General features: G+C 38.1%; 1 long non-coding RNA gene across 2 annotated transcripts in view; it reads left to right on the top strand.

The window, feature by feature from the left end:
• LOC115608650 overlaps positions 1-20590 on the top strand; it is a 77094-nt gene extending 56504 nt beyond the window's left edge. For both annotated transcript variants that reach the window (XR_004389919.1, XR_003991625.1), the window contains exon 3: positions 20119-20590. This is a non-coding gene — a long non-coding RNA (uncharacterized LOC115608650). The remainder of the gene's footprint in view (positions 1-20118) is intronic.
• Positions 20591-20961: the final 371 nt, after the last annotated feature.

The following is a 20961-nucleotide window of genomic DNA, read 5'->3' as shown; positions in this document are numbered from 1 at the left end:
ATTGGTTTTTGTATGACTCTTGACAAAGCACTTCACCTCCTTTTACTTCAGATTTCACAACTGCAAAATGGTGATATCATTGACTTCCTTTGTAAAACGTTTTGAAATCTACTGGTGAAAGCTCTGCATAAAAGGTGAATATTATTGCTATTTAAATCAATAAGTACTAAGAGTAAGGTGAGCTATGGATGTCTCTTTCAGAGCTTTAATGTAAAATCCTGTTTGATCTTCCTCTGTCCAGCTGAGACAAAGTATATGCATGCTGTGTATCAAGTGCAGACTGCAGCCTAAGCTCTAGCTCAAATTTATTAATATACACAGTGTGTACGTAATGTCAAGATTATATTGTGGGCTTGAAAATCTAGTATCATATCTTGAGGAGGGATTGTAAACTGCATTTGTGGCTTCCTTCCTGCCTTGGACATAGGGACAGATGAGAGAGGAAGGGCTGCTATATGAACTTTGATCACTGGTCTGATGAATACATAGAAGTACATTGTTAAGTGCCTGATACACTTTCTAAACTTGCTAACTAAAACATGTGGTCATGGCTTTTCTTGAAATTTTCCCTCAAGAATCATTTATCTCTATGCTGAGAATAAGCATGAACAATTTTCCCCAGAAGGTGAAGTTCAAAGCTGCTAGTTCTGAAAACAGGGGCTTAGAAAGAAAATGCCACATCAATTTTGACTCTGGCATCTCATGAGCATTTCCAGATCTCTTTTAATTTACTCTTTTGTGGAATAAATAGTACATGTAAGAACAGAGCTGGCATACACTTAACCTTCATTTAAAATAAAGATTGCATTGAAATTATTGAGAGAGATTTTTGGTTTTACATGAATTGTGAGTCGTAAGCTTTACTTAGTGGAGACTTCATAAATGTTTACCTTGTTAAACTGTAATTGCAAATTTCTGAGTAGTTTTATGTGTTGGAGGATGATATGATGCTTCAGATATTGAAGTACAAGATATTCTGAAAAGTATATGAATACTTGTGTGAAAACCTATGTTTTCACAAACCATGACTGAAGTTTTTCTGAACCTGTTAATGCTAAGTGTCACACATTGGTATCGTATAGGATGCCAATGGGTGTGGCCAGGCGATTTCTTAAGGTAATTTCCAGACCTAGATTCTAGTGTTTATAGCATGATCATAAATAATCTGTCAATAAGTCATATGTCAATTTATATAATTATGTATATTTTTATCTTTGTTTTTCACTTGTTTAGGTTAATTTTCTTAAATACATTTAATACCGACATTCTTGCAAGAAAAGATTGTGTTCAAAGCTTTTGGGGATCTTTGGTAGAACTGCTCACCTATGATACCAATGTCTCCCTTTATTTGAACCCCCTTATTCCCACATTTTGCAACAAGCCTGTGTATAAGAGTGGTCTAGAGCTTAAGATTACATTGAATGTTGTAATTACTAGAACATCTCACCATCCTGAGGTGGCCTCACTTCATTAGGTGTTATTTCATGCCTTCTTCAGTGCTATTTTCTTTTTTCTTCCGGAATAGCCTGATGTGTAACACTTAAAAGGTCTGCAGACACTAAGAGATGAAAAGTAGAGTGATTCATCTTGGCAATGATCCAGCCTGTGGATTGAACAGTAGATTTCGTAACTGTCACTGTTGAGTGGAGTTCCTTGACCTGCTCCTGACATGATAACAGTCAACTGCACTACAAGCCTCTGGTCCCCTATGAGGAAAGCTGACTGTTAGCTCTGACTGTGGATATCTGCTCATAGCACCATAGAAGAACATCTAAAACTATGTCTAAACTAGGAAACAAATAATTTTAAACTACTTGAGTTTTATGACTCATATTTGCTGTTTCCAGTGTAGCCTTATACAGATATAAGAATATTCCTGGATATTCTCAATTAATCCAGAGAGTGTTTAGGAAGTGGAAAGCTTTGATAGCTGCTAGCTTGGTCCGCACAGTGCTTAGCCCTTTCCAGCCTGATCTTCATGGCTCACCCAAGCATGAACTCAGACCTCTTGTTAAAGGCAGAGAGGATGTTTAGGCTGCCTTCTGCTGAAGTGTTCCTGAGTTTGACAGTGAAGTGAGCAACAGGCCGTGTCGATGATGGGCAAATGTGATTTGGTAAGAGGGCTCAGTTCTGCGCTTACACGACAAGGCAGATATTGGCGAAATGACTATGCTTTCTTATGATACTTACCAGGTTGTTGAATCCTCCCTCTAATCTACCATTCTCTGAGGTAGCCTCTACCTACCATTTCTCTTCAGGAAGAAACATACAGTTTTCATGCTTTCTCTTCCAGAGTAGGGTAATTTGTCTTAATCTCAGACCTTGCAGTCTGTCTTTCTCTGAGAACAATAAGGTACAGTTTTTTAAAGCATAGCATTTATTTAAATGAAAGCATCTTTAAAACAGGTGGTGACATATGTAGTTTGCTTTAGGCTTTTCCTTTAGTCATACCATTCCCTGAACGTGAGGAAGATATAGCTTCTTTGGAATCTATCCTGGAATCTCTCTGTTGTTTACAAGCTGACCTCCATCCTCTCTTCGTATGAGATGTCCCTCTTAATTTGCTGGTCTTTGACTTCATACTCCTGCCTTTGACAAATCAAGTTGTGGAAGTGGAAATGGGATCCTTGATCGTGACTCGTTTGCCTGTTGTCTTCCAAGTATAGCCTGGACATCTGCTCTGTTGCATTCTTCTTTACTACTCCTCCTACTACAACGTAGTCACACAGGGGATTGTAATTATCTACCATAGTTAGTTATTTACCACTAAATAGTAATTTTCTGAATTAATTGTCCTACTTGTTCCTCATGTGCAACAGAGTGGCCTGAGGTAGCATTGTGGCCAGGTGCAATCCCTGTGACTATACAGTGTCAATAACTGATCAGCTAAGGTTGTTTGTTAATGTGTGTAAATAGCATTTTATTTGGTAAAAATACTTAAAGCATCATTTACTTCCACAAACAAGTGGTTCACTTTATTGACAGTAGAGGCATGTACCAAGACGATGGAGTTTTCTAACTTTTTATACTGAATTACTTCTTGGGAAAAGGAGAAAACTTATCTGAAGTGGAGATTAGGGAAAAAATTATTGTCTGAATTGATACCATCTTAAGTCTAAGGATGGTAGCTGCATAGGCAGAGGTCTCCAGATTAATTTCTTGTATATCCAGTAGAGTTAATCTAAGAATAGCATTCTTTTGGATCAGTGTGGTGTTGAGGTTAGAAAATCACTGGGAAAGAAAAGAATTATTTTTATTAGTAGCAGGGCTGAGTGGAGAATTACCTGAGCAGAAGAGATAGAAATGTCTGTTTGCACTTGATAAGCACTAAATCACTTTATTTGAAACATTTTCCATGCAATAAGTCACTATTGTCTTTTTAAGGTACTTCTCACATGTGTGGGCTGCAGTCCTACTATGCTATACGCTGTCCAAATATAAAAAAAGTAAAACTCATCCTCAAATAGTTGAAAACCTAGGTGAAAAGCAAACATAAAGATAAAGCAAATAGATAAAGGGAAGATGTAGGGAGTACAAATGGTTTGAGTGAGTGGATCTCAGCCTGGTGACTAGTACCTTCAAGAAATGTAGAGGTCATGTTGGTATGGAATTTTGTGAAACGTTTTGATACAACTGTTATTAAGGAATGAATCAAAATAGTTAAGGAACACATTATCTTTGCAGCCTATCAGAATTCTTTCATTACTTGAAGGGAGGAAATCTTGTAGCTACAGCTGTAAATACGGTTTATGTGGATAAAGCCACTCAAAAAAAAAAAAAATTACCTTAATGTAAGAAGGAAGTTCTCTTGTGGATTAGGAAGCTCTAAGAAGGTAAGAAATAAGGACTTGAGGAGAAGATTAATAGTTGAGTAATGTAAGGACCCACACTGGAACTAGTACTTCTTTTTTTTTTTTTTGGAAGATGAAATTACATGGGGCTTGTTAGCTATGAGGAGGTACAAAGCATGCAGAAGGATCAAACAGTGATTGAGCATTCAGTAATAAATGACAGGTGAGCTTCAGGGTAGACAGCTGATGGTAACTGATTCTGAAAGGACAATTGGAACTAATCATACTGCCTGATAGATTCTATATTAGCTGTAACAACTCTGAGAAAAATACTTGGTCATTGCAGGGAACAGCATAGAGCAGGCTGCAGCTCAGTGCAGTTTAGAAAGAAATTGAGATGTTAGATTGTATTAAGACAAAATGAGTATCATTACAGGAATTTATAGTACACTTTTGCCTGTATTTAAGGTGTTTGATCTCAGACATTCCATCTCAAAAGGCAGATGAAATAATAGAAAAGGTCTTAAAGCGAGCAACTAAATTGATGAAGAAGTACAAAAACAATTTCTGGAGAAGTAAACATGAGGATACTTAAGACAGTACTCAGCAGAAATTAATATGGAACAACATAATAGATGAATGATAGTTAGTACGCCGTAAAATGAAGTGAAAGGGATGCTTCAGTTTACTTAAGTGCACTTAAAAGACAGCAGACTCAAAATAATCACTAGAGCAAACTCAACATTCTGCTGAACTAGCTCAGTATTTTCGTTCTTAACACTTTGCTGAGAGAGATTCTAAGGTAAGGTTTTGAGAGTTGGCTGCTTCCCAGTGACTGCTGCTCTTACTGGCATGTGGCTGCTCTGGGTTTTCCAGGGGTCTTGGCACCCCAAGGTGTAGTGGGTCCCCAAAGTGCCACTGCTGGGCGTTCCAGCATCAGTTTCTGATGGTGTTTTTCAGGACCAGACTTAAAATTGTACCTTGTCCAGCTGCTGACTGTCTGAGCCCTGAGTATTCTTCTGAATGCAATGTGCTTTGTACAGATGACCAAACAGCACATGATGCTGTACAGCTTTCTGGCACCTTACATCCAAAGAATTTAAACTACCCCACGTTTCTACCTTTCTACCTTCAGGTCCTTATACGTTGTGTCATGGATCCTGTCATGAACCCTTTGGCAGGTAAATTACCTTTCATTGTGCAAAGCACTGTTGTTATCTAGCTTCACTGTCAGTACCATCTGTTTAGTTAATGTTTTATCTGCACAAGCTCTGGTCTAAGTTCCCTCCTTAATGTACCTTTGATATTTTGTGTAGATTTTTAAAATAGGCAGATAGATAACAATAAAATCATCAGAATATCTAGAATCTGTCATTCACTCCCTCAAACCTGTCATTGCTTCAGTTGCATAACTGCAGTAATTGCAATAATTTCCCTTTTTAGGTCTGTGTACCATTGTTTAGCCTAAAAAATGACAACCAATTCTGGGTAACTTAACATGGCATTTTCTGAAGTTCACCTAAAATAACTCTGGAATTTTTACCCTATTAATATAAATTTAAAAATAAATAATCACAGTGATCTTTTTGTTATTTTTCTTAGATTTTCATGGGCAGAATGAGCATGCATTTAATAGAGGTTTAAAAAAATAACATTGAGAAAACAAGGGCAGCAGATAGGATTGGAAGGTACTCTGAGAGACCCCTCATCCCACTTAAGATGGGATTAATTATGCCAAGTCATTCCTGACTAATGTTTGTTTAATTTTTCCTTAAATAGTCCTGCCTGCAATTTGAACATATTAGCAGAATGGATAGTAAAAGTAACTTCTTGCAAAACTTCTCTGTTATTTGAAGACTGCTGTTATGTCTCCTTTGTCAATCCTTGGCTAATTTAAACAAACCAAATTCTCTCAACCTTTCCTCGCAGAATTTGTTTTCAAACCTTTGATCATTCTTGCTGCTCTCAGCTGTCCAGCTGACTCATATCTTTCTTGATGTTTGGTGTATTAAACTCCATACAGTGCCCCAGCCTCAGGCTGTAGGCTGCTGAGGGCTACTTCATATGTCCTGTGTGTGACATCTTCATCGCACACCCAAGTAGGAGGGTAATTTTATTAGAGAAAATACTGACCAGTGTTCTGTTTGTAATCCTTTAGCCTCCACACCTTTTATCTAATGAATTGTTGCTGTAATTAGGTGTTCCCCATGTTGTATTTGTGCAGCTGATGATTCTACATAAACACAGTATTCTGCATTTGTCTTCATTGAATTATATCTTATTCATATCTTCAATTTGTTCAGATAAGTTTTGAATATTAATGGTGTCCTCCACAGTCTTCATGCATCCTTCCAGCTTGATATTATCTGCAAATTTAATTACTGTGTGTTTTATTTCATCATTCAAGTCTTTCATAAAAATGCTGAATAGCACTGAGCTCAGCTCAGGCTCTTGCAGGAGCTTTACTCTATGCATTGTTTTCTTTTAGCAGTAAACCAACAATTTTGCAGATTGTTTTTTAGTAGTTGTACAAGAATTTCATTGAGATAGTACCATTTTAGCTCATTTTTGACAATATCAGAAGAAACTGTGTAAAAAGCTTTTCTGAGGTTAATCTAAAACTAATTCTGAACTCAGAAGCCTATTAAACTGTCCTAGAAGAAAATCAGGCTGACTTTTATGAAGCCTACTGTTTTATAGGTGTTTATAGTTTTCGATTGTTTTCAGAATTATGGAGGAGTCAGCCCAACTTCAAATAGCCTGGGATTTCCTCACACTGCCCTTTAGAGACTGGTACTATTTTTGCCTTTTACAGTTGTTAGACACTTCCCTGCCAGTCTGATTTCAAAGGTAAATTACTAATGGATCTAGGTTTGAACCAAAACAGGAGAAAACATTTCTGTTACTTGATTTGTTTCCCTCTAGATGAACTCTTTCTACTTGTTACAAAGGTACTTAGAAAGTGCTTTCATGTTGCTGTTTCCTTGTGTATTTATAGTTGTACTTTGCCTTTTGTATTTTGCTTCTATGTTCCCGCAACTGCATGAAGACGTTAAATAGGATGCAACTGACTTTTATTTCAAAGCCAAGCCATTTTTCATCTTTAATAAGATGACCTAATGGTCACTGCTAGCCAATGACTTCTAAGCAGCCTGTTCACAGTTTTCTGCATTGTATGCCTTTGCATATTTTCCAGTCTATATACACTGGATACTGACTCCATTAAAAAAAGATGGTATAAGCTCTTCTTCTGTTGTGTCACTCCTGCACATTCCTTCCAATTCACACTCAAAGAAATAAACTCAGCTGTAAGAGAGCTGATTTCTGTTGGTTATATATATATATTTTTTGCTTCAGTTTGCCTATTACTTTCTCTTTCTGATGTGGCTAATAGTTGGTGATAAACAAAACACCTGGTGTGTATACTCACTGTAAAATAAAGCATATTTTGTTGCAAAAGTGGTGATTAGACATGAGCTGTCAGCATATCCCAGTGTTCTACAGTTACCTATGCATTAAAAGTATTAATAGGAATAATAGCTTCTATTATGCAGAATAGGGCTGCATAATGTACTCTGGAAATATAGCCCCCGCCTGGGGAACGTAACAGTCAAATTGCATAGACTATACCAGCTAAGTCTGGGAAAATGTCTGCAGAAACTCACTGAGGAATTAAAAAGAAATGGGAAATTTTGTTACAGCCAAAGATAAAACAAACAGTTCTGTTAATAGACTGGCTGGGGATATAGAGGACATCCTTTCTTGTCTGTGGGTTATGTGGGTAAAGGTTGAGTGGCTGCATTCTGGCCCACAAAGGTAATTTCCCATATGGCAGTCAATGACAGTCAAAGAGGATATCTGCTCTCTCTCACACAAGTGTAAACTTCTTTTAATATTCCTCTCTATATTCCTCATTTAACTGGCCTGTCTGCAGCACAGAAATGGTATGACTTAAAAATCAACTCTTAATGAAGTTGCTTCAGTAATGTGGACCCTTTCAAAAGGCCTGATTAAGCCAAATTGTGAATTTGTTTCAGATGAGTCCATTTGTTTGTTTGTGTTCACTTTCTGTTGTACTTTGGTGGCAATAATACTCATAAGCAATAATAGCTGATTTTTCTCTATGATCATTTGCATAAGAAGTTAGATGAGAAAAATAGTATTGCCCAGTGATCTGTGCATCATCATCATCTGTGCATCCAATCATCATTAGCCATGGAGCTTACATTCTGAGTTGTAATACCAAGAAAAGGAATGAGAACATGTAGCTGGGCTGTGATTAGTAAATCTGAAAGATGGGGTCTGATTGGAAAATCCCTACTCGCAAGAATGATTGAACTCATTCTCCTCCAGAGTGGAAGCTGCTTGTGGCAGTGATATGGATGTCTGTGTGCTATAACTTGGACCAAGGCCATCCTTTCTCTTCTGAAAGGTCACCAAAGAGCCATTAGCTTTCAGCTTCAGCTTTTAGCTTCGTGTCAGAAGTAGTTTGCCAGTCACAAGGCAGCACTTCACAAAGTTTTAAATTCACCGTGTTACATCAACAGCAATGTAATAAGCTCTGGTAGTCACGCAGGACATGAACTATCCTCTTGGAGAACATTTAATGCATGCTTTGTCATCCCTGAAACTCTACGGTCTTGTATAGTGCTGTTACACTTAAGGAAGAATATGTACCTGGTGAATCACTCCTACTAAATCTGATTTACTTGTAGCAAAGCCTAAAACAAACAGCCCAACACATTCACAGTTGTAAGATATACAGCTTCCTTTGCTATTCTATGCGCAGGACAATGACAATGAAAATAACAGCAAAAGGTACCAAAGCACCTTGAAAAAAAAGACTTGTAGTAGTGTCTGACCTCTGTCTTTGTCCGTCCTTTATATGTAATCTGTGGTGGAACCAATACGCATTATTAAAAAACAAAACCAATTCTGCAGCTATTGAATGATAGACAGGGTATGTATTTTTCAGATCTATTCTCTTGCCTCCTACCACCTTTCTTTTACTACCAAAAAAAGGGCAAAAGGAAACATTTATTTGTTTAAAAATGTGTACCTTGTATTTCTCTTCTGATAACAACAACAACAAAAGTGTTCCTATACTATTATTTATTACTGTGCATTGTCTGCTAAGGCTATGTTTTCTATCATGGGATTCAAATTGCTTCTTGTGCCATCAGCATTTTCCTTTTCCACATTTCTTTCAAGGCAAAATAGAAAATCTATTTCTCTGCAGTGGTGACAGTGATCTGGGAAAATTTTATTTAGGGTGAAAGGGAAAATAATGGAGTCAGAACAAGTATCTGCACTAAAAATATATTTAGAACATTGAAAACCACTGTATTCACAAGACAGCATTGTATCTGTTTTAAATTAAGCTAAGGAAAATACAGAAACATAGTGTGTAATGACCACTTGCCTGCCTATTTGCATTGTAGATTAAAAAACCTGAAGATGTAGTAATGAGGATTTGAAATGCAAGACAGTGTATTTATGGAGGACAGTATATTTATTCTGCAGAAAAGCAGTGTGAAGGCAGTGCCACTCTTGTAACAGTAAAACTTGGAATGCTTTTAAAAATAAACAAACATGTTTCCATTCAGGGTTATTGCACAGGAGACTACATAAATAAAAGTCCAAATACTGCTTTCTTAATTCACACATACAGTTATATTTAATGGCGATAGGACTTCCAACATGAGTAAAACCAGCAGGGTCTGGCCCATAAAAGTTATTCTTGTTTGCAGTCTGCCTGTTTTCTAAAGCTAAGTACTAAGATTTCATTTATGTCTTCTGTAGCAGCAGCTCTGATTTAAGGAGATGCTGAATTCTACCCTTGAGCTTTTCAGTCCTCTTCCATAGTACCTCTTCAGCTGTGCCAACACAAGCGTTAGTGGGCCATTTGGCTAACCAAATGTGGAAAAAAAATACAGCTAGTGCTCTGTGCTTTTTCCACAATGGCAATGCAGAAGAAGGGAAGATCTTGGGGTTTAGCAAGTGTACCTCATCCAAAGATAAATAAAAGCAGTAATTAGAGAATGACAGATACAGAAGCAGGGTCTGTTTTTGAGTGCCAGACCTCTCCTATAGTACAGTAAATCTTTTAGTGATACAGTAGTCAAAAAGAAAGTACTATTAAAGTTGATCATCTAGTTTAAAAGGCAATATTAAAATGTACATATTCCAGCATCTTCTTAGTTTCAGAGTGAGTCTGTTTGCGTAACTGAAGCACTTACAAAATTTAGCCATGACAGGAACTAACAGGTTTATGTCAGACAGCTTAAAGTTTCAAGTTTTCCCTTCTCTCCAGCTAATTAGAAAGGATAAGGAGTTATGCCAACAATGCAACAGAAGGAACATAAATTGTAGTTCGATTCGCTTCTTTTTTGTTTTTTCTCTGAATACACATGCTAATGGATATAATTCAAACTGTTTTGAGTCACAGACAGTGGTACAAGGCTCTGTTCTGAAATAATTTAACTATGTGCTTAACTTTAAAGATGTGAACGCTGTAAAAGCTGCAAATACGGAGACCACTTACACTTAATCTTTAGGATATGCTTAGTATTTTGCTGGATCAGGGCTAGAGTACTGAGCCTTTACGGGAATGAATGCAAGCTGATTTGCTTATGAGAAGGTTTAATAGTAATTTCATTTTTCTTTTAATTTAAAATTCTGTCAACGGTATATCCTTCCTGGCCCCTGGAGGAATAACTGTATCTAGATAATATTTCATTGGTACTGCAGCAAATGGGCTGTAAAGTAAATGTTATAATTAGGCTTTGAATCATTAGGTTGGGTATAACTAGTCAGACAGAATTGTAAGCTGGTGTGTAGAGATCCTTTTATTTGATTTGGACCATGCTGGAAAGAAAACGGAGCCCTTCTGCCTATCTTCTATAGTTTCTTTTTGCTTTTAGGTCTGTTGTGACTCAATAGTCACTCTTTTGCTACATGGTATCAAAGGGAGAATCCTTTAGGGAGAATCCTTTTTTTTTAATTTCATTTCCATACTTGCCATTTTTGACCTGAGAAGACAGGAGAAGGCAGCTGGTCTTCCAGAAAGTACATTTAGCTTTAATCTTTGCCTTGAGGATTTTGGGTGCAGTATATGCATCCTGCCTTAGATGATCATTTATGCAGATGAAAAGTATTATTTTTGCCTTCTAGTACCATCTTTAAATGGAGTATACTTCATGGGTATGTCTTAGTGTTTGTACAGACTTTTATGTGGGCCTTGAATAAATTAGTGCTGGTACCGACAACAATACAGGCATGCTGACATGAGTATGTCTTGTCCTCTAGAATCTCTACAGGAGACACTACTGTTTCATAGAGGAACTGTCTTACTTTGAGTACCCCACGAATCTCTAAGATGACATTAAAGTGGACAACGTTGAGGTGGCTTTCAAATAGAGAAGAAAGAAGCAAAGAATATTGTCCTGGGTTCAGCTGTAACAGAAAAACAGCTGTAACTGTTTTTCTCCTTCTTAGTAGTTAGTGCAGTGCTGTGTTTTCTACTTTAGTCTGAGAACAGTGCTGATACACACCGATGTTTTCAGTTGTTGCCAAGTAATGCTTACTCTGATCAAGGACTTTTCAGTCTCATGCTCTGCCAGGGAGGAGGGGAAACCGAGAGGAAACAGACACAGGACGCCTGACCCAACTGGCCAAAGGGGTATTCCATACCACAGCACGTCATGCCCAGTATATAAACTGGGGGGAGTTACCCGGAAGGCCAGGTCGCTGCCCGGGTCGGGCTGGGTATCTGTCGGCGGTGGTGAGCAATTGTATTGTGCATCACTTGTGTTTGTTTTCCTTTTCCCCTTTTAGTTTTATATTCTCTCCCCTTGTTATTTCCCTTATCATCATTATTATTATTGGTGGTAGCAGTAGTGGTTCTGTATTACACCTTAGTTACTGGACTGTTCTTATCTCAACCGTGGGAGTTACATTCTTTCGATTCTCCTCCCTGTCCTTCCAGGCGTGGGGGGAGAAAAAAGGGGGTGAGTGAGCCAGCAGCTGCGTGGTTCTGAGTTACCGGCTGGGCTTAAATCACGACAAATATATAAGAAGTGAAGGCCTGTGCGGAAAGAATTGCAAATGGAGTTTAGATGTCCATGATCCTCGATGTGTGAAATATCAAGGCCATTAGGAAGGCAAACACACTGTATTAAATCAAGGAAGGGAGAAAATAGGGAAGCTGAAATTCCTTAAGTTGGTCATTCCATGTTGATTTGGGTGTTTTACAATGAATTGCTTTGTGGCTTGAAAATACTTTGAGGCTCAAGTCTATTCTAGCATCATTTCCAATTAAAGAACTTATTGAAAATAAAGTGAAAACATACTCTCATGTACCATATTGGCTCTAGATTTGGTTAATTCTCCCCAGAAGGGAGAATGAAATACAGGCACATGAAATTCATTAAGAAACAGCCTGGCAAAGGATCTAGCCTTTACTGGCAGCTGTTAGTGTACTGTGTACTTGAGGAACTCGGACGTACATCTTCACTGAGAAACTGCAAAGAGGTTAAATAAACAGTCAAGCAAAACATAACTCCTTTACAGTAGAACCGCCTTTTGGTACAATAACACTAGTGGAATTCCTGCTCTGCCATTTCACTTTATCTATCAACATGTTTTCTTGGGTTTTATCTACACCTTGACAATTCTCCAACAATGCTGTGGGCAACCAGTGGTAGTGTAGAGTAATAGTAAGAGTGATCTGATCTGATCTGCCTGGGAAACAGAGTTGGCTCAGATGCAATGCTAATGTAGAACAACATTAAGAATGATCTGATTTACTGGCACAGACCCAGCATCAAGGTTGGCTTAATGGCAAAAATGACCCATCTGCAACTAGTACTGCTGAATGTGGTTGAGCTGCACCAAGCCTTAAGAATGTCTGGTGTGCTGTTCCTTTCTTGGTGCACATGATGGTGTGTGACAAGTCTATTACCATTTGTCGTGTAAATTTATATTTAGGGACCTTATAAAGCTGCCTGAATTGTTGCATTTGTAGACTAACTGCTCCTTGATATTGTTGGTGGCTTAGTTAAAAGGACTGTCTAAAATGCATGTCATTAACTTGACGGACTACAATAGCTGCAAGGGTTTATCATGCCGGTGCAGGTGTTGAACTTGAGTGTGGGAATAATTCTACTGGCTAGAGCAGAAGAATAGGAGGTTGGAAATGTCATGGAATCTCTCACTGGAGTATTCTGAGTCTCTCTTAACCTCATTTCTCACCCTTCTTACAGCAGTATTTGAAGAGAGAAATAAATGTCAGTGAAGGCTTTTAGAATCTTGGATTTCAGGTGCCTCAGACAAGCAAAGTATTTTACAAGCATTCAAAATGAAATGTCTCCATTCAGGAAATAACAGTTATTAATTCTTTCAATCAAACTATTCAAAGCTTTTAGTTTTTGTGTAAACTGGTAGTCTACAGCCTATTTAAGTTAAAAAACCCCACAAAACCAAAAACAAACCCAAACCCCCCAACAAACAAACCACAAACCGTCTTTATTAGGAGTTTATCATGGGAGCACCAGAAATCTTGCCACCAAAATTGCACTTCTGCAGAGAAAAATGGCAGCTAAATTCTTTCATTAAAGAGGTCATCTGGTCCAGCCTCCTCCCCCAGGCAGGATTAACATTAGATCAAGGATTCCTCAGGATTTTGTGCCACCAAATTCTGAAAATCTTCAAAGACTCAAATCTCTCCTTTAAAACAACAACAAAAAAGGTGCTAACATGTTTTAGATCTGACTCGTGCCTATGGAGTCATATGTTTAAAAGCTTAGGCTTCAGAGATCAGTGACCCACTGCTGATGGAAGGAAACAAGAAAATAAAAATGGCCTTCTTCTCCAGGCAGGAGGTGCAAGCTGTCTCTACACATCTGTAAATACTTTCTGAATAACTGTCCTTTAGTATGTAAATAGTAAAACAAACAAACAAACAAAGTTAAGCAACTTTTCTCCCTTATGTTTCATTTTCAAGCTAAATTTTAAACCACAGTACATTTTTATGAGTGTGATACATAAAATTTTTGAAGTTAGGACAAAAAATGGAAACACAGACAGAGCTTTTGTTATAGTGCTGCTAAGGATGTTGCTGTAGTAAATAAAGTACATTTAATATTTTAAGAATTGCATCCCTGAAGTATCTTATATGATATTTCTTCTTGACTGCCTTTCTTTAGCAGGACAAAGGAAAAACAGTTCTTATAAACACATGTGCCTCTACCTTATCAATTATGTATATATTTTTCAAGATAAAATTAAATTTAATTATATGAATTTTATATATCTAAATTAAATACTTATTTTAAAATATGAAATAAAAATTAAGAATCCCTGAATTGAATTAATTTACATACTTTTGAAATATTTTCTTTTAAGTGGACCTTTTCTGCTTTAGAATAATGGCCATAATTGTAAAATAATGCCCCCAAAAGACACAAATATGCTTAGAGTTGTTTATTCCAAACAGAAGGCTTGTATTTACAAGGCTTGGCTTATGCACACAGGTGGATCATGAAATTATTTATCAAATTATTTCAAATAATTAGAAAATTTTGAACTGTTCACAAATAATTAAAACAAACAGAGATTACATTAATCAAGTGAATAATTCATTGTGAACCATTTGTCCAGCTCAAGTCTAACCAAATTTTTACAGTGACAGGAAAATGAAAGAAAAGGATATTTGTAATAAACACAGATCATGTTCACATTGCTCCAGCATGAGCACTCGCTCACTAGTAGGGAGTATTTAAAAGAATTTTTCTGTAATTTCCCTAAATTGCTATGTGTGCATATTGTGTTAAATGGACTTCAGTCATAGAGAAAGTCATCTGAGAGTGGAAACTGGAGGTCACTTGAAAACTGTAAAACAAAAAATGCCTTAAAATAATTTAATACAAGGAGAAGTAAATATATGTACTATGTTATTTTAAAGGGGTTTTGAATCTGGGAACATTGTAATGAACTGTGGGGCCAATAAATGACTTTTTAAGTAGAAGGATGAATGGGGGGGGGGAGAAGAAATGGAACTGAAGAAATGAAATGGATCAGGTACAAGTAAAATTATTCTGTCATACTGTGAGAAGGAAGAGAGCAAGCCTCATGAGTGCCACTTCTTTCAGTGTTTTGGAAAAGGCACTATTTCTTCGCTGGGAAATGCAGGCCATTATCAGTCACTGACATTTCAAGTATAACATGGGGGGGGGGAAAAAGTCAGAAAATAAACTCAGGATCTATTTTCGCTTCCCTCTTCACTTGATAAATACAGGGACAAAACCTTCAGACTACTAAAAGATGCGTATATCTATTTATTTATTTACTATGTTAGCTAGCAAAAGTCAATGTACAGTTACATTTGGTAACTTATTTCACCATGAAACATGCAGGGATCTGTTTTCTGCCATGTAATACTTACTTAATGTTATATGAATCTCTACTCATAAACTAACCAAGAGGGATATTAGAATCATAGAATCATAGAATCGTAAGGGTTGGAAAGGACCTTAAGATCATCTAGTTCCAACCCCCCTGCCATGGGCAGGGACACCTTGCCCTAAACCACGTGGTCCAAGGCTCTGTCCAGCCTGGCCTTGAACACCGCCAGGGATGGAGCATCCACAACTTCCCTGGGCAACCCATTCCAGTGCTTCACCACCCTCACTGTAAAGAACTTCCTCCTTATATCTAATCTAAACTTCCCCTGTTTAAGTTTGAACCCATTACCCCTTGTCCTACCACTACAGTCCCTAAGGAAGAGTCCCTCCCCAGCATCCTTGTAGACCCCCTTCAGATACTGGAAGGCTGCTATGAGGTCTCCACGCAGCCTTCTCTTCTCCAGGCTGAACAGCCCCAACTCTCTCAGCCTGTCTTCATACGGGAGGTGCTCCAGCCCTCTTATCACCCTCATGGCCCTCCTCTGGACTCCCTCCAACAGCTCCACGTCCTTTTTATGTTGAGGACACCAGAACTTCGTGTTGACCATGATGCATATAATTTCAGGTAACACAAATGCATAGTTGAAATGCGTATCTCTTCTTATATCCATTCTAGCTCTATCTATTCGTAGGACATTGATCAAATAATTATGACAAAACAAGGGACACAGATGTAAGCAAGTCATCACGAAGTTTAATCCATGGCAAATGATTTTTCACTACAACTACCAGCAAAATAGCTTTCTTTTTCTCGCATGAAATGTCCAAGTCTAAGCTTGAAGAATTTCATCTTGTGCTCTGAGGTTTCCTGGAATTTGTACGCTAGCTGTTCAGTGCTTCACTTTCCCAGTAAACTGGCTGTTTGGATGTTCTCCTTTTGTATTGAAATCCCAGGTTTGACGCAGGACTAACCCAGCCATTCTGAAGAGGTCCTGGGTGGGGCACTTTGTTGAAAGCACCTTTGGATAAAAAGATTTTAGTTTTCAAGATAAAATGTTTGGTTTTGGTTTTTTCCCCCGTTTTTTCTTCAAGGAAACATGGACTTTTCCACAGAAAGCAAGTGACCACTTGTCATTTTTAAAAAAACAGGGTTGCAAATTTTTATTCACTCTTCTTAATTGGGACTTTGCTTTCACCGTCCTCTCCACCACGCTGGGGTTGCGTTGCTGCAATATGGCTGAGATGTACTGTTTTGTAGAGCTGTGGTAACCCGTTTCTTCAGTGGATTTTGGTGCAGTCTCTGTAGACCTGCAACAGTGTGAAAGAGCAAGGCTCAACTCCTGTTGTTTTACGTGTTGCGGGCTGCAAAACAGCATTTCAGCCACAACAATGTGACAAAATGCAAGCAACATAGCATATGCATAAGTGGATTACATATTCTTTTAGTTTTTTGAGGTTTTTTTTTTCAACTTTACTCTTGCTGCAGCAATTTAGGTATTAAAATTTCCAAATCATTTCTGCTAGCTGCGTTTAAACTAGAGATGGGGAAGGAGACTGAAGTTTTCACCTGGAACTCCATAAATGTTAACTGTGCTGCAGAAATGCAGATGAGAGCAGGAATTTGTCTTCCATTGTAAAATATACAGAGTAAAAATTATTTCAACAACCAGGAAGGAAGTTTAGCAAATCCTCCCTTAAATTTTGCTCTATATAAGTATGCACCAGTAAATGTTTTGACTTTAAACACCTTGATTGTTTAGCATGCAGAATTTTAGACATGTCAGCTTTGGTTGTTTGATTTATACCTTTGACCTATCTCTAATTATTTTAACCTTATAATTTGCATAAATCCAATCTCTGCTGTCAGACATGGAAGACAACAGAAATCCCCTTATGCATTGTGATTCACTAAAGAAATTAGAGGTGTGATGCTGGGTGGGCTTTTTTCATTTGACCCTTTACAACTTCTTCTAATTTTGAATTACTCTAGTGAATTTTTCTGCTCTTGAAAGTACATGTTCATGGAGAACAGATTACTGCTGAGTGCTGCCTCACATTATGGAAACTTTTTTTGCCTCCTTCTGACAAAGGGGATCGATGACTGCCTGCAACATCTGTGCTATATCTGAGCTGCCCAGCTCTGCAGGGAAGTTTGGACTGTGGCTCTTGGGAAATTCAGGTTGGAGTCACTGGTTTGCTTCATTATATCAGCTATCAAACTTGTAAACTTGGATTTGAATCCTGTTTTGAATTCCAGACACTGACTCATCAGGCCAAAGGGAATTCAGGGTTTTTAGGTCCAGAGTTTTGGTTCAAGCCCATTTTGAGCTGTGAGGATGCTGCCAGACTGCTGTTGCAACTTAGCAGTGTACGAAGTGGGAGATCGCTCTGAGGGGTTAATGATCCTTTCTGGCTTTTCTCAGCTCCCTGGAGCCAGACTGAGCATCTTTACTATGCAGGTGCGTATGTTTTGTAGTCGAATGTTTTGTGGGAAATGGCGGTTTTAAACTTCCAAAATTTATTTCTGTGAAAGAAAGTTATCTGTTTTGAAAAGGAACAGCACATTTCACTCCCTGTGCAGTGAATGAATGAGCACCTTGGCTGAGCAGAATGAAGCTGTAACGCTGCTTGCAGAGCTGGGAAGAAAGACTGTCTTTCCACAGATGATGCTGGTGTCAGACCATATGGTGGTATGATAGCTGGTATAAATGGTGGGACCTTACCCCTGTGACATGTGAAATCATTCTCCAGGGAGAGAAGAGTGTCCACCAGAAATGGTGGCCTTATCAGATACAGTTTTATACATAAAATTGAAAAGTTTATTTAGTTGGCATTTTCCTGGTGTTTAACCTATGTGCAAGAGGGTGCTTAGTACTTTCTTACCTCATAAAAAGTGGTGACAGGCATTCATATGTTAAAAGATGGGGAGCTGTTCTGATGTTGCAGTAATGAAGGCCATTACTATCTATTAGCTTAGATGGATTAAAAGGTTAAAACACTTTCTGGTGAAAATTAATTATCCTGAGAATTCAGTTAGAATTGTTCTTTGATGTCTGGCATTTGCATGCCTGTGATGAGGAATAGGTCACCTGCTATGTGCATAAGCTCTCAAGGCTTACAAGAAGAGGAGTAGCAAAGTGCCCTGCTAATCTACTTCTTCTGGTTAAGGATGATCTTTTTACCGACGTGGAGTAAGTTGCACCTCACTGATATGATTATCTGCAGGTTGACTAATACTGGACAGGAATTAGAAGTGTCTTTGTGGCTTTGATTAGTGATATTCTTACTATCCTCTGTAACTGGACCAAGAACTTTCCATCCTTTTTCATTCTGCTCTTGTGGTGATGCTGGGGAGAAAACTGATAGTAAAAAGTGGAAATGCCATGTATCTCATGTGACCAATAAGGCATTCATCAGTGTGGCCATGGGCTACATGACTCTTTCACATCCTGAGGTTTGATTACCTACTGACACTGACAGCACTGCTCACCAGATGGAGTTCACCTGGACACAAATACTTTTCTGGGTCAGTGCAAGAGAGCTTATCATTGTACTTTCTCTTAGCACTTTGGTTTATTCCTTCCCCTATCTTACTCTGCCTTTGTGTCTCTATTTGAAGGGGCAGTGTGACATGCTGTTGGCAGTGTCTAGCACAATTTGGGGGTGACCCAAGGCTTGGTAGTATCTTTATACACACACATTCCATTATGGAGAGAAGAAGAGGAATCGGGCTATGATGACCTGTAAAAATAAAAGTCATCATTTGAAAATGAGGTCAGGGAAGCATGGTTAGGAAATTACTTGCAGTGAAGATTCATAGCCCTCAAGGTTAGAAGTGTTACCAGTCTGTAGTTATTGCCTTCGTGATAAAGATGCTGTATGCCCATGAAGTGGCGAGGCCTTTCTCTTCGCAGGTCCTGACAGTCATGCAGCACCCTGGTTTCAGAGTAGCCTCAAAGATGTTAAAAATCTCCAGTGCAAACTTATACAGTCTGCTCACTTTCTCAACAGCCTTTGCTGGCTTCAGCATGAGGGTTATTCGTGGTCACAATTCTCAACCTCTCCACAATATCAAACTATGGTTAATAGTCTTTTTCTATCTACTTTTTAGTTGTTCAGGAAAGCCCGAATCTTTAACTTCATATCTGCTCTGTGGCCAGGCCTCATATGGAATATATTGTTTTCATTTAATTAGGGAAAAGAATCTGAGAAATCTGTTGAATCTTTAAATATTTTTCTCAAAAAATCACTTCAGCTCAGCAGTTGTCACATCTGGGGCCACTTCACATCGTTTCAAACCCTATCTAAGAGTTCACGTCACTATCTTATGCAGCCCACTATATGTTTTAAATAATGCACTTTAAATTAAATTGGAAGATTTAAGAATCACGGAATCATTTAGGATGGAAAAGACCTTTAAGAACATCAAATCCAACTTTAGATCATCAAATCTAACCATAAATGGATAAATTAGTCTTTTCAGTTTAGAGTGGCATGGTGGACTCAGCAGTGGGGCTTGCATTCTCTTACCAGCTGTAGATGAGAGCTGTGTGAATTCTTGGCAGTCTTGTATGCCTGAATTTATTTATTTTTAAGTTTTGCTAATGTCTATGGTAGTAGACATATTTATAGATTAGCAAAAGCTGCAGATGAGGAGTGAGTCATTGTGTGTTCTTTAGATTAGACTGCTTTTCAAAGTTTAGACTAAGGAGAGTGAGCAATGCATTAATTTTACTCTTACCAGTCTCTTTTCATACACTTCATGCATATAAATTTCTAAAAACCCCACAGTTCAAGCTGATTGATAAAAAGTCGGATACGGCTGCATGGCAATGGCAGCAGTATACAAAACTCCTTTCCACCAATGAATACAGTCTTTAATTAACTAATTATCTCAATTCACTCCATTGTCTTCTACTATACAGGAAGCCTGGCTGGGACTGAAGATCTTATTAGACGACCTGGTGATCAAGCTTTGAAGATGTAACTTCGAAAAATTTACTGAAGTGCACAGTATCAGAATAAAGGCAATAATTCATTACCCATGACTCATAACTCAGCTCTTGCCACTATCTCCTTTTGGTTAAGGGCTCTGGCTTCATGTATCTATTTTATTTCTAGCTCTTTGTAAATGTAACATACCCATCCACAGTGCTACTGTGGTGAGCTGTGGCTTGTAAATTGAATATCTTTGGATCAATGTTGCTTAGAATCCCTACTTCCTGTACAACTAATGAAAAGAGTTTATGCCTAAATTCATCCCTACTGTAATTCCAGTAAAGAAAATGAAGCCAGGCATGCATATACTGCTGAGGTTTTTTTCCCTTCTCTCCGTTATTCAAGTCTATGAGGTCACTGCAGAAGAGGGAAATAAAAGAGGCTGAGGAAGAAATAAGAATAAACAGACATCTGACTTTGTAATTCCACTTGTGCTGTGACAGAGCAGTGCAAGTATGCCAAAAAGAAAGCAGTACATCGTGAGGATTCTGGCTTTTGTCTGAAGAATATGTCTTATCCATAAAGATCATGAAGAGCTTTACACTTGTGGAAGTGTGAATAACACTGTTAGGTTCTTTCAGTCAGCAACGTGAAAAGGCAGTCATTGGGCTGGGAAAGGGTAATTGACTGATGCTTCTGTGACCCCACTGCTCAGAGAGAGAAGGACCTTGTCAGTCACACAAAAAATTACTGCTCAGGAACAAGCACAGAAATTTAGTCATATAGCTCCAATTACTAGTTAGGTCTGTGCATTTTAACCCTTCATGCAG

Source organism: Strigops habroptila, chromosome 5 (genome assembly GCF_004027225.2).
Source record: "Strigops habroptila isolate Jane chromosome 5, bStrHab1.2.pri, whole genome shotgun sequence".
Lineage (NCBI taxonomy): Eukaryota > Metazoa > Chordata > Aves > Psittaciformes > Psittacidae > Strigops > Strigops habroptila.
The sequence above is the reverse complement of the archived record's forward strand: the minus strand, read 5'-3'. Positions and strand labels throughout refer to the sequence as shown.